Genomic DNA, 14,231 nt, shown 5'->3' on the forward strand with positions numbered 1-14,231 from the left:
CTAATGCAGCAGACAACTGATAACTGACCATAGCATTGTGGAATAGGTTCAAGAAAGAGTCGAAGGGGAGTGACGGGGGTAACAAATGTTGATAATTCTTTTAAGTGGCTTTGCTCTAAAGGGAAGCAGAGAAACAGCTGGCAGAAGAAGATGGGAGGGGCAGGGGTTTTTGTTTTGTTTAAGGTGGGAGAGATTACATCATGTTTGTGTATTAATGGAATTATTCAGGGAAGAGGAAGAAGTTGATGATGCAGGAGAGAAAGTGGGAGAATTGCAGAAGTAGTGCTCTTTAGCAGACAGGAGAAAGTAGGATCTAACCCACCACTTGGGGGGCTAAGGATGCTTAACTTGGAGCACTTACAAGCCTTTTGTACAACAGGAGCACACACAAGTATGTGGGCACAGATGCCACTGGGTAAGAGATGTGGTGGTGGAAGCTCTCTGCTGATTTTTTGTTTCCTCAGTGAAATAGTAAACAAGTCATCCACTGAGAGTGAGGATGGCAGTGTAGGTGTTGAGGGTTTAAGGAGGAGAAGGAGTAAAATAGTCACCTCTGAGTGTGAGAGATCAATGGACTAGGGAAATATAGTGTGACTGCTGGGCAGCGGAAAGGATCCACTGGAATTTAAAGTGAAATCAACACGTGTGTGTTCAGCTACATGGGTGGAGGCATGGTGAAGGCAGAGGGTTGGCTTTAAAGAGGGTGTGATTTTCTTAGATGAGTATGATGAAGGGAAAAGGGGTAAAGGAGTGATTATAATGATTAACCGTGAATTTAAACTGGAAAAGAGGGAAGTGAGAAATGAGGGGATGTAGAGAGTGAAAAGAGTCCCTGGGTGGCACAAACCATTAAGTGCTCAACTACGAGCCGAAAGGTTGGAAGTTTGAACCCATCCAGAGGTGCCCTGGAAGACAGACCTGGTGATTTACTTCTGAAAGGTCACAGCCCTGAAAACCCTATGGAGCAGTTCTACTCTGTGCACATGGCGTTGCCATGAGTCATCTTCTCGGTGGCAACTAACAACAGCAACAGCAGAGAGTTAAAAAGAGATAATCAGTGAATTGCAAGGCCTGATAGGGTTGAAACATTATTGGAATTGTCATACTTGCTATAAGGAGTGAGCAAGAAAGATAATAAATGGGTTGGGACGGTGGAGTGCTTAAAACTGAGATCCTGGAAGCTTGCTGTGATTGGTGATGAGGTCAGGGAAGGCCATAGGAGTAGCACCTGCGATCGGGTAGAAAGGTCCTTCAGTCCTGGAGGCAGATTATGGTGGAAAGGCAGTGGATGTTGGGGGAAGTAGGGGAGCAGGCGTAACAGGAGCGTTCAGAGAGGTCTGTGGCCTCCTTTCTTTCACTTTCCCCTGAGTTCTTCAGGATGAGGATCTGAAGGGCCACTTAAGTTGCAGCTGGAATTGATCCATTAGTCAGCATTCCTTGTTGACTATTATTCAGTTGGCAGTCAATCCAGCCAAACTGCTATTTCTGGCCTCAGTTTTCCATTTGGTTCACAAAACCTTCCTGGGACACTTAGTGTGAGGCCCAGGCAGGCAGATGTAAAGAAATACTAGAGTTCGTAGTTATTAAAATAGTAATAGGCCTGGCTGCTGCCTACTGGGTATAATATATGGTTGGGTTTTTTCTTTATAATTTTTGAAAAATTTACACTGTAGAGAAGTGTATGAAGTAAAACTAGAACATTTCCTTTCACACCTTCCCTACTTCTAGCACTTCATGGATTGTTTTGTGTGCATCATTTCTTTCTCCCTCTCCCTGTCTTTCCCTCTCTTTCTGTCTGTACGTATATATTTGTGTGTAGGGTCTATATACACGTCTGTGCACACATATATTTATACCACAGATTAAAATGGAAATATTCTATATGCCACTCTATATGCAGTTTAACTTCTCCACTCAAGGTCCTTCCATGCTAGTATATACTGGATTACTGTATAACATCCCATAATACAGAGTAGCATAACTTTAAAATTATGATGGACATTTGAGCTTTCTTTATTTTTTACTCTTATAAGTAATGCTGCAATGCATACATTCTTTACATGTCACACACTTGTGTGATTGCTTTGACAGGAATTGCTTTGACATGGAATTACTAAAGAAAAGACAGCGTGTGTTTTAAAGCCTAATCTGTATCATCTAATTGTCCTTCAAAAAGATGGCACCGATTTATTGTGATTGAGAGCCTCCCTTACCCACATCCTCATTCATACTGGTTATTTATCTTTTTTATCCTCCATTTTGGCCAATCTGTTAGGACCATTGGGAGAAAACATTTTAACCAAAGTATAATGCACTAATTTGGGGAGAATAACTGAAATTGCGGAGTAAGAAAAAGAAGATATTTCATTCTTATCTCTTATGCAGGGATGGAATATTAATGTTTCTCCAAATTCTAAGCTAAGTTAAGCTAAGCTTAACAGGTAGGGCCTTAATTTACTCTTTAGAGGAAGGTGAACATGTAGGGGCAGGGATGGAGAGTACCTCAATGGAAGTCATCGAAACAGAAGAGGACAGACCTGATTTCTGTTTTTTGTTCCTGGAAATGTTGTTTCCAAATGTATTTTTTTAATAGCAAGTTTGCAAAGATTTGAAGCTCTCTGGCAAACCCTTATGAGGGACTGATTTCAGACTTTATTTGAATTTAATTCTGGGATTCTGGTGACTAAATTGGAAAGAAATTTTATGTCAGTAATCAGGTCTTCAGATCTTTTCAATTTTTTTTAAGTAAATAATTTTTTAAAATATATAACAAAGTTGCACTTTGACCGTTTTTTGAATGAGGGACCTGCAATAATACATACTTAATATTACGTATTTTCAGTAGTGCTTCAGTATGCTTTTCATTTCTTCATGCTTATTTTATATAGAATCTTGTATTTCTGTTCTCCCTCCAGTTAAAAGTGTTGTCTTTACTGATGATTTGACAACCTTCTAATACTTTTTCCATAAAAGATTTGAAACCAAATCTTAGGTATGAAACTAGAAGAGCCAAGTATTAATTCTTTTATTGGACTAAGAAAATATTTTTAAATATTGTGACTTTTACGGGTATAATGAATATATACCTAAGATGAGAAGTAGATGTGCACAGACTCTGAGTGTACGTATGAGTGTGTGTGTTCTTTGGGTTCCTTTATTGTGAATTCTTACTTGTCAGCACAAGAATTACACACCCGTGATTGCTTTATAGTCAGTGTTGGTGTAAGTACACATCTGTTTAGCACTCAGAACAATCTTGCAATATGTACTTAAATGTTTTTGAAGCTCACTTTATGTCTTTAAAGAGATGATAGAAAAGTAACAGATGGCCCACAGGCATATTGAGTTGACAAGGGGCAACTTAATTTAGTTACTTTAGTTCCTGAATTAAAAAAAAAAAAAGAAGAAGAAGATCAAAAGCAGTATAACTTCACTTAAAAAAAAAAAAATCTTCGGGGAATGTTTCCATCAAAGTGATTTGTTTTGTGTTTTGTTTTATTTTGTTTTTGCAGGGGAGCTGAGGGCAAGGAGGAGGGAGAGAGTAAAAGAGGGGAAAAGATGGGCCCTCACCTAGTGGTTGACAGACCTGAGATTTGAACCCAGGTCTCTGGTTCCAAAGTCCATGTTTTTTCCACAGATCTATTTTCAGTTGACCTTTATCATTCTTGATGCTCAAAGCGCTTTTCCTAATCTTAAATCTAAAAATGCTCCTGTCTGGATTATGCATGTCTGAACATGTAAAAATATTTTCTTGTTAAATTAACTTTAATCTTATACTTAATGTTCCCTGTTGTTTGGGGAGAACTTTGGAGCAAGGATCAGAAATCAAATGACGTCAAATGACACTAATGCTTCCTAGTTAGAGAAATCTTTATTCATTGCTAAATAAAAATATATTGGCTGGTCTTTTGTCAGCTGTGTTTAATATGAAGCACTAAATTCCTGAAGATTATGGGTAAAACCCTTTGTCCAATTCAGAAACAGCTAGACTTTTTCAGACTTTCATGAGGAAAAATAGAAAGAAGGAATTAAAAAAAGAAAGAAAGAAAAAGAAAACCATGTTAAAGTATCCTAGACATTATGGTTAACACGGAGTAAAAAAAAACAAACAAGGCAATTCTGATATGTCTGGAGGCAGGGTGGTTATTGTTGCGATCTTATTTTAGTGTTTGCTCACTATTGCTTGCTGCCGATGGGGCTGTTAAGAATATCTGTTTATGGAAGTTTCAGTACTGAACATAGGAAAATGAGAACAGCCATTAAAAAAAAACAAAACCCTGTTTACTGTTGAGCTGATTCTGACTCATGGTGGCCCCATGGCTTACAGAGTAGAACTGCTCCCTAGGGTTTTCTAGGCCGTAATCTACTTAGCAGCACACAAAAACAACAACAATCTTTATGGAAGCAGACAGATCACCAGGCCTTTCTCCTGTGGCAGTGCTGGGTAGATTTGAACCACCAACTTTAAGTTAGTAGTCAAACGCAAACTGTGCCACCCTGGGACCTGAGACTAGCCATACTATTAGTTTATTCCAGAACTGTTAGTTTATACCAGGTAGCTGCAATGAGCTACAAGAAAATTATGACACTTGTGCACAGCACCTCAGTTAATTTCTTAAAAGTAAATAATTTTGGTGACATTATATGCAGTACATTCAAGATTTAACTCTACCATTTCATTCGATCCGTACAAAGCAAATATGTCTGCTAATACACATTAAGGTTATAGTCTTACTATCAAAACAAAATGGAGGGACTGGAAGTGGCGACGGGGATTGACTATAAATGGGCACAAGGGATTATTTTAGGGTGATGGGAATGTTCTAGAATTGGATTGTGGTGATGATTGCACAACTCTGTAAGTTTACTAAAAATCATTGAATTGTACACTTCAAACAGGTAACTTTTATGGCATATAAGTTACACTTCAGTATAGCTGTTAACATTTAAAAAAAAAAAATGCAATGGCAAATATGTGACTGTGGCTGATCCCAGAAGACAGAAATCTAAAAGAACAGTTACTATTGATGAAATAGAGAAAGTCGTCAAAAAGCTACTCTCCTTTCCTCCTTCTCTAGGTTTATAAGTTACTTCTTCCAAACCTTTAAGAAACAGATTATTCCAGTGCTATTTTAAATTGTTCCAGAGCATAGAAAATAAAGGCAAATTTCAGATTCCTTTTTATGGAGTGAAAATAACATTGAAATTGAAAGCAGGAAAAGATATTTCTCATAAAAGAAAACCAGAGATATTGAGACAACAACAAACCCTTAGATAGAAAGAAAAATTATATCCAGTATCACATTGGGAAAGTAAAAGTAACCTACAATCCAGTATACAATCCAGCAATATAGCATGCTAAAGATTTGGGCTCTGGAGCTGAATTGCTCCTTAGGAATCCCAGTTCCATCACTTTCTAGCTGAGTGACTTTGGGCAAGTTCCTGAACTTCTTTCCTTATCAGTAAAATGGAACCAGTAATAAGAGAAATTACCTCATAGGGTTCTTGTGAAGGCCGAGGGACAATAAATGTTTGATATGTTAAAAATAATGAAAACTCACCGAAGTTTGAACAGTAGGTTTATTCTGAGCAGTTGTTCCATATGCATGTACAAAAACAAACCAAACCCATTGCCATCGAGTCAATTCTGACTCATAGCAACCCTATAGGACAGAGTAGTAGGGTTATCAAGGAGTGGCTGATGGATTCAAACTGCCAGTCTTTTGGTTAGCAGCCAAGCTCTTAACCACTGCACTACCAGGGCTCCATATACATATAGGGACACCATTTTGATTCCAGAAAAAGCAAATGGCTCAAAGAAGCTAGGTCCAATGAGGCTTAGAAAGAGAAGAGGATGGAGAAGAACAGAAGATCAACCATTGGCTAATCTTAACGTGATTTATGGAAACCCTGGTGGCGTAGTGGTTAAGAGCTACGGCTGCTAAACAAAAGGTCGACAGTTCGAATCCACCAGACGCTGCTTGGAAACCCTATGCCACAGTTCTACTCTGTTCTGTAGGGTTGCTATGAGTCGGAATCAACTCTATGGCAACAGGTTCCCCCTCAACTGAGATCACCTGATATGGGGTTACTTCAGGCTGACTGCTAATAATATGGCCCTCCACCTACCTGCAACCATAAGACTTCTTAAAATTTAAATTAGGAGGTAATGATTTGACAACTATCCTTTTCTAGCAGGAAAGACAAATTTACATTCCTGTAGAACAGTTTCTGGCAGGCTTTTGCAGTTTGGGTCAGTCTTTTTATAGCTGATATTTGGTTTCATGGATAAGAAAAACCTTAAAATCAAAGTAAGATGTCTGTTATTAATTTTCCTATTCAGCAGATAATATAATAACTGCAAAGTTTATAAAAATTATGGACATGTCAAAATTTATTTGGTCATTCCCCTGTTGTTGACTATCTAGATTTACTATTATAAAGAACAGTGCAATAAATATGTTTATATGGAAAATTTCCCTCACTTTTCCATCTCCTAAAGACAGATTTTTGGAAAAAGTTATGAACCTTTTAAAGGCACAAATTGCTCTTCAGAAAGATCATAACCATTTCTACCACTAGTATGTAAGAGTGTCTACATCTGCACTACTTGTAACAGCACTGGACGTCATTAAAAAGAAAATCTTTAATAATTTGATAAGCCAAAAATAGAATTTAACTATTTTATGTCCTTCCGATATTAAGAGTCTACAGCACAACCTTAATTCAAAATGTTATCCCCAAATGCCTGACACCCCGAAAAATAGAAATGCCATCACTACCCCTCTGTTCTAAAATTAGATTGTGGTGACGAGTGGGGTTGGATTTTCCTTTTCATACCCAAATTTCACAGATGTTAGGGTATTTGCCTTTTATAGCTTTGCTTCTGAAATGGAGGAGTTTTTCTAAAAACATCAATTAAAAAATAATCTATCAATTACCCTTCAGCCCATAAAACAAAATGAGACTAAAGGGGCACAACAGCCCGGGGACAAGGACTAGAAGGCAGGAGGGGACAGGAAAGCTGGTAATAGGGAACTCAAGATCGAGAAGGGAGAGTGTTGACGTGTCATGGGGTTGTTAACCAATGTTATAAAACAAAATGTGTACTGTTTAATGAGAAACTAGTTTGTTCTGTAAACCATCTAAAGTACAAGTTTAAAAAAAAAAAAAAAGTCTTATCAAAACGTATGTCATCAGAGAAAAACTTTTTATGTTTTGACTTAGGAGACAACATTGGAGCAATTTTTCCCTGTCCTTGAGCATAAGAAAGACTCACAAGGGCACATCAACTGGGCCCTGAGGTATAAACACAATAGCGAGGACAATCTTGGAAAACATCTTTTAGGGAACCATTCACATAAACTAATAAAACAGAGCACAAAAGACTTACAGAGCCCTGGTGGCTCAGTGGATAGGCATTTGGCTGCTAACCAAAAGGTTGGCAGTTCGAGTCCACCAGAGACTGCTTAGAAACTCTATGGCACATTTCTACTCTGCCCTACAGGGTCACCATGAGTCAGAATGGACTTGACAACAGCGGAGTATTAGCATTTAGTGAATAGAAAGGTTTGTTGGACCAATGAAGACCCTCCTGACTGTCGTTACTGAAACCTGTACCAATGATTATTAAGAAAGACAATTCAAAATGTAGAATCATGGTGATTCGGCAGTTTCTAGCCTATCTGAAAAGGCGAAGCTTTTAATGGTTTTGTCCATTTGAAATACACTGATGATTCTGTAACGTTATTCTGACTCGGGCAGACATGGCTGAGGCAGCATGCTTGTCTGTTTCCCACTTTTGCTTATTCTGTAATATTCCTTGGACTCGGGCATACATGGCTGTGGCAGCGTGCTTGTCCATTTCCCACTTTGGCCTCTTTGCATATATGCCGAATAAAACCTTTCCTTTTGCTTTACTAAACTTTGTGATGGTTTTACCCTAGAACAATTTTAAGCCTTTCTTTGTTTGTTTGTTTGTTTCCAAGAGGGTAATAAAGTCAATAATCTTCCAGTCTTCTCTTTATTGTTACCTTGTCCAGTTAACTGAGGTGAAATCTTTAAACTCTTTGGAAAGTGAGAATGGGAAGTGGAAGACTCATAAGCCTGCGCTGGACCAATGTAAATCCACTTAACTAAATTTGAATATAAGTGACTTTTCAGCTAGAACCACCTGGGAATTTATATGATCATTTACAGGAAACAGGTCTGACTGTCCTAGAAATATCTAGGAAAGCCTTGGGCACTGTTGCCACTAACAGCCAGAAAGATTGGAAGAACCCATCCCTGTTGTTGTGGATTGAATTGTGTCCCCCAAAATTATGTGTTGTAAATCCTCACCCTTATACCTGTGGATGTAATCCCGTTTGGGAATAGAGATTTCTTTGTAATGTTAATGAGACTATATCAGTGTAGGGTGTGTCTTAAACCAGCCACTTTTTGAGATATAAAAAGAGCAGATTTGGCACAGAGAAGGAAGCACAATCAGAGGGGAAGATACATGCCATATGATAATCACCAAGGAAAAGAAGCTGGAAAGAGACAAGGACCTTTCTCCTGAGCCGACAGAGAGAAAGCCTTCCCCTGGAGCCAGTGCCCTAAATTTGGACTTCTAGCCTCCTAAACTGTGAGAAAATAAAATTCTGTTCTTTAAAACCACCCACTTGTGGTATGTCTGTTACAGCAACTCTAGGAAACTTAAGGCACCTGTCCTGGATTTGTGCTCCTGCAAAGACTGAACACGGCTAAGGGAGGAGTCTTGTTTCCTGTAGCAGAGCATTCATTTGTAAACCTTGCCAAATTGTGATGTCCCCTCACTTTTTCCTTGAAAAAGCCAATTAACAGAGAACTGAGTCTTGCCACACTCTCTAATCAAGAATTGAACAAATTAATATGAATATATGAGTGATTTTAAAGGCTTTAAGTCAGAAAGGTCAGCAGTGATAAACCTCCTTAATAATTTAATTACTCTTGTATGTATTTGGATTCTGTGCAACAGAGACTGCTCATGTTTACCTGTCAGGGTTCCTGTGGCTATGTTTTAGAGACAGCCACGCCTGTTGACACTTGGCTAACATTCAAATAAATATTGGAAACACTATTTCTGTACTGATTAATTATCTTTGACTGGATGGCACAATTGAGAGACTACTGTGTCTCTGATGTACATTCACATCAGACCGTTTCAGGTGGTACATTTCACTTGACCTATGTACCTTAACAAGGGATAATCAAGCTCTCTAAAAATAAACCTTGGATTTACATTTAAATCTCAGTTTTAATCATCTTTATTGTTTTTTCTTATTTAAAAAATACTTCTGAGGAAAAAAGTCATTCCGGTGATCCTCAGATGTCAAAATAATTTGTAATCAAATGCCAGCATCTTCCTTTCTTGTCTTTGTTGCAAATTCTCTTTTCCATAGGTTAACAGAAATTTTGAGCTTTCTTCCTATGCTCATTCAAGGTTTTGAACAATTTCTCTAAAACATAAAGATGTAGTTTCCCTAGTTTATGTTCTTGGATGTCTTTGAACTAAAGAAATCCCTATCTTAGCCAGGGTTTTCTAGAGAAACAGAATCACTGATTTATAGATAGCATCTATAGACAGACAGATATTGTGAGAGATTTATTTTAAGGAATCATCTCACACACTTGTGGAGAGCTGGCAAGAATAAAATTTGTAGGTCAGGTGACAGACTGGAGATTCCTGCTGGCTTGTGTCCCCAAATCCATAGGTCAAATGATGGAAGAGTAAAGAGTGCAGGAATTTTGGTAAAATGTCTGTTTATAGTCTGGAGATAAAACATACCCTAGGGAAACTTCCATTTTGCTCGTAAGGTTTTCAACTGATTGGATAATTTCTGCCCACATTATGGGAGGTAATCTGCTTTACATAAAGCCAACTGATTTAGCCATATGTAACTAATTCATAATAACAACTAAAGTAGTAGTGTTTGAACAAACAGCCGGGCACCATAGCCGAGCCAAGCTGACATAAAATTAACCATCATAACCCTTAAAAAGTTTCCTTCTGTGGAGATATAAATGGATTCAGGGGCATCAGAGTAAGATATCCATGTCTTTTTTACCGCAGACCTCTAAAGGTCACATCAGCTTTGCTTCTGTCTTAGTTACCTAGTGCTGCCATAACAAGAATACCAGAGCATGGTTGGCTTTAAAGAACATAAATTTATTTTCTTACAGTGCGGGAGACGAGAAGTCCAAACTCAGGGTGTTAGCTCTAGGGGAAAGTCCTTCTGTGTCTCTTTTAGCTTCTAGTAGCTGCAGACAGTACTTACTGTTCTTGGGCTTTAAATGAATCTGCCTCCATTGTCACATGGCATCTGTCTTGCCCTTGTGTGTGTGTCTTTCTCTGTGTGTTCTCTTTATAAGACATCATACAGAAGGGATTAGATTTAGGACCCAGCCTACTCTGGTATGACCTCATTAACATAACAAAAGAAAACTTTTATTTCCAGACAGGATCACATTCACAGGTACAGGGGGTAGGATTTCAACATATATTTTTGGGCACATAATTTGATCCATAACTGCTCCCTAGGTAAAGTCAGAGACTAATAACCATCTCACTAAGCCAAAAAAGTCACTCGGCCTCCCTACCAATACCTGTTAATGCCTTGAACAAATGTATGAACCATTTTGGAAATTCTGCAGTGAGTCTTCAAAATCCACTGGGTTTTTCACTGTTTGAAGAGGACATATTTGGAGATATAATTCCTGTTCAGTTCTTGTTCTAGCAAGGATTTGAAAATCCTCGTCTCCCTTTTAGCAGCAGTTATCAAGCCACATCGTTCAAGCTTCCCTGAGTTTATATCTAAGAATGGCAGTTTTCCGCACTACTCAGGAAAAATAAAAGAAATTAATAGAGCTTTCTCAGTGTCCACCTTTTCTCGCAACAGTTGTCATGCTCTGACCTAGCAAATAGCCTTGGAAACAGACAGTATGGATAGAGTATCTCGTGTTTTGTTTCAGTCTTTCAAAATAATAACACAAATAATTACCATTTGTGTTATGAGGGACTTTCACACTCATTATCTCAATCTCTTGTCCATTTATAACTTAATTTCTGCCAGTAGGCAAAATAATACAAATGTCTAAAATAGTAACTTCATGTTGTCAGTGACATCTTTTCCTTGCCAAAGGCAGGACTATATTTACCCCCATGTGTATTAAGGATGAGCCCTGGTGGTACAGTAGTTAAGCGCTCTGCTGCTTAGCTGAAAAGTCGGCAGTTCAAACCTACCAGCTGTTCTCGGGAGAAAGATGTGACAGTCTGCTTCTGTAAACATTTACAGCCTTGGAAACCCTGTGGGGCAGTTCTGCTGTGTCCTGTAGGGTCGCTCTGAGTCAGAATTGACTTGACGACCATGGTTTAGGGTTTGGATTATTAATGGTATTTATGGAGAGAAATAAGAAGGAAGACAATTGACATTTCTTCTTTCATTTTGTAACATGAAGACTTAAATTTTCATTTGCTTTTTTTTGTTTGATCATAACAGATCACCCTCTTAGCTTAGATATTATTTTTCTTACAAATATTTTGGCTCGGATGACTCGGAAAGTGTATAAATTCTCGATTGCAGCTGTTTTTTGTTATAAGTGGGTTAGCATCACGATTGAGGCGAGATAACCAGTAGGAGGTCTTTCCTCTTTACTATGCCATTTGTTTCTGGAGACTTGAAAGAAAAGCTTGAGGATATTTTGTTCCTTCTGAATCCTTATACAGCTTGTCTAACAGTCGGGATTACCCCCATGGCATCACTGGTGTGTCTGCCACCTGGAGTTATTGGGAGATTTCCTATGCTTATTCTATTTTCCCCTTTGGTTCATACAGCTTAGTTAGTTGGACTGTCAATGCTAAGTCTGCGTTCGCTTTTTGTCTGTACCTGGGAGATTTTTGTTGAAAGATCATTTATCTTTTTTATTTCCCATGTATCATATTTAGAGGTTTAGAATCTTATTGCCCTGGTTAAATGCAACCTCCTTTATTATGGAGGCCCTCATACCAGAGGCTTTATGTCTTAGATTATTGTCATTAATTTTCCAATCACCTGTCACCCAAGGATATAAAGAATCTTACAAAGCCATATAAAACCTTTCCTTCTAAATACACCTTCTCCTTTCTGTTCCACTGTTTTTCCTTTTTACAAACAAAACCCTGACTTATTAATAGGAATGTGATGCTTTTACTTTCATTATCTGTTTAAAAAGACACAATCAGGAATGTGCTCTTCTGGAAGACCATCCTGATGCATGGAGTCAGCAGAGCTGTTTTCTGGTCCCATGTCTGCCCTTCGTGGGTTTGTGACCCTGATCAAGTTACTTAACCTTTGTGAACTTCAGTTTCTGCATTTGTAAAATGGGAGTAACTGCAGAATGGTGAGAGTTGGAGTTGATGCGTATGGCACACAGGATGGAGGGCAATAAAGGGCAGCTTTCATTATTCCTTTTCCTTTTCAGTGTGGCATAGATCTGGTTGGCAAGGTCAATATGTGAAATTCATAAAATCTATTTCTTAAAATAACCAGAGCTCCACTTCTAGACTGTTGCTAGTTGGAAACTTGAACTTCTACATTTTTAGTATTGTCTTTTGTTACGTAAGGAGCCCTGTTGGCGCTCAGCTTCTAACTGAAAGGTCAGCAGTTCGAACCCACCAGCTGCTCCGAGGGAGAAAGATGAGGCAGTCTCCTTCTGTAGAGATTAAACCCATTGCTGTTGAGTCAGTTCTGACTCACAGTGACCCTATAGAACAGAGTAGAACTGACTGCCCTGTAGGGTTTTCCAGGAGTAGCTGGTGGATTTGAACTGCTGGACTTTAAAATTGGTTAGCAGGTGTAGCTCTTAACCACTGAGCCACCAGGGCCCCCCGTAAAGATTACAGCCTTGGAAATTATGGGGTAACTTGATGTTTAACAATTTAAGGAACTGCCAAATTGTTTTCCAAATCAGCTGCACCGTTTTACAGTCCCACTAGTAGTGTGTGAGTGTTCCATCCATTTTCTCCACATCCTTGCCAACATTGATTATTATTTATCTTTTTAATCATAGCCATCTTAGTGGGTATGAACTGGTATTTCATTGTGGATTCTTAGCAACTTCTTGAGTTGAATATATAAAAATCATATTGCTCATGCTTTGGTAATATCTGGGCAATGGTGAGGGTAATTGAGAAGTTAAGCCTCATCTGCAGATTCTTCTAGTTATTCAATACCTAACAAAGAGAATTTTCTTAGACTTTTTCTCTTATTCCTATAATCTCTATTTCATTTTCTCTTGATTTTCAATATTTTCTTCTGAGAAAAAGATTAGCTGTCTTCCAGCACCCCTCCTCTACAGATACTATAATTGGGTGAACAGATCCATAAACCCTTTTTTTCTCATCATTTCACTGCCCGTCCTTTTCCTTGAGAGATTACCTCCTTAAAAGAATTGTAGATCATGTTCCTAGTATAAATCTCCTTACAGTCATTTATGTACTGAGTTCTCAGGGTAGAGTATTTCCTGTTTATAACTTCTCATCTGTCATTTCTTTGAACGTTTTATCCCCTCTGTTTTCTCTATTCTGTTCTTCTGAAATGCTAATTATATGAATGATGTAGACCTTCTGAATATAGTCTCATGGCTCTTAATTTTTGTATATTTTTAATATTTTAGCGTGTTTAAGGTGAAAGTTTACACAGCAAATTAGGTTCCCATTTGATGATTTCTATACAAGTTATTCAGTGATATTGGTTACATTTTTCTCAATGTATCATCATTCTCATTCATTCCATTTTTGTTTTACCATTTCTAATACTCTAGTTTCCCTGCCCCATTACATTCTCGTCTTTGCTTTAGAGTAATTTTTTACCATTTGGTCTCTATTAGATGATTTTTTTAAAGGAGCTCGTTACTCATGGGTGATATTCTTTATTTTATGAGCCCATCTGTTGTTTAGCTAAAAGGTGACCTCAAGGGATAATTTTGGTTTAAGGTTTAAAGAGTACCTCAGGGCAGTAGTCTTTGGGGAGTCCTCTAGTTTCAACTAGTCAGGTAAGTCTGGACTTTTTAAGAATTTGACTTCTGTTCTATGTTTTTCTTCCATGCTATCAGGATCCATCTATTGTGGCCCTAATCAGAACAGTCGGTAGTGGCAGCCAGGCACCGTCTAGTTCTTCTTGTCTCAGTGTAGATGAGGCCGTGGTTTGAGTAAACTGTTAGTCCTATAGACT

The sequence above is a fragment of the Trichechus manatus genome, unplaced genomic scaffold, assembly GCF_000243295.1.
Source record: "Trichechus manatus latirostris isolate Lorelei unplaced genomic scaffold, TriManLat1.0 scaffold00059, whole genome shotgun sequence".
NCBI classification, from domain to species: domain Eukaryota; kingdom Metazoa; phylum Chordata; class Mammalia; order Sirenia; family Trichechidae; genus Trichechus; species Trichechus manatus.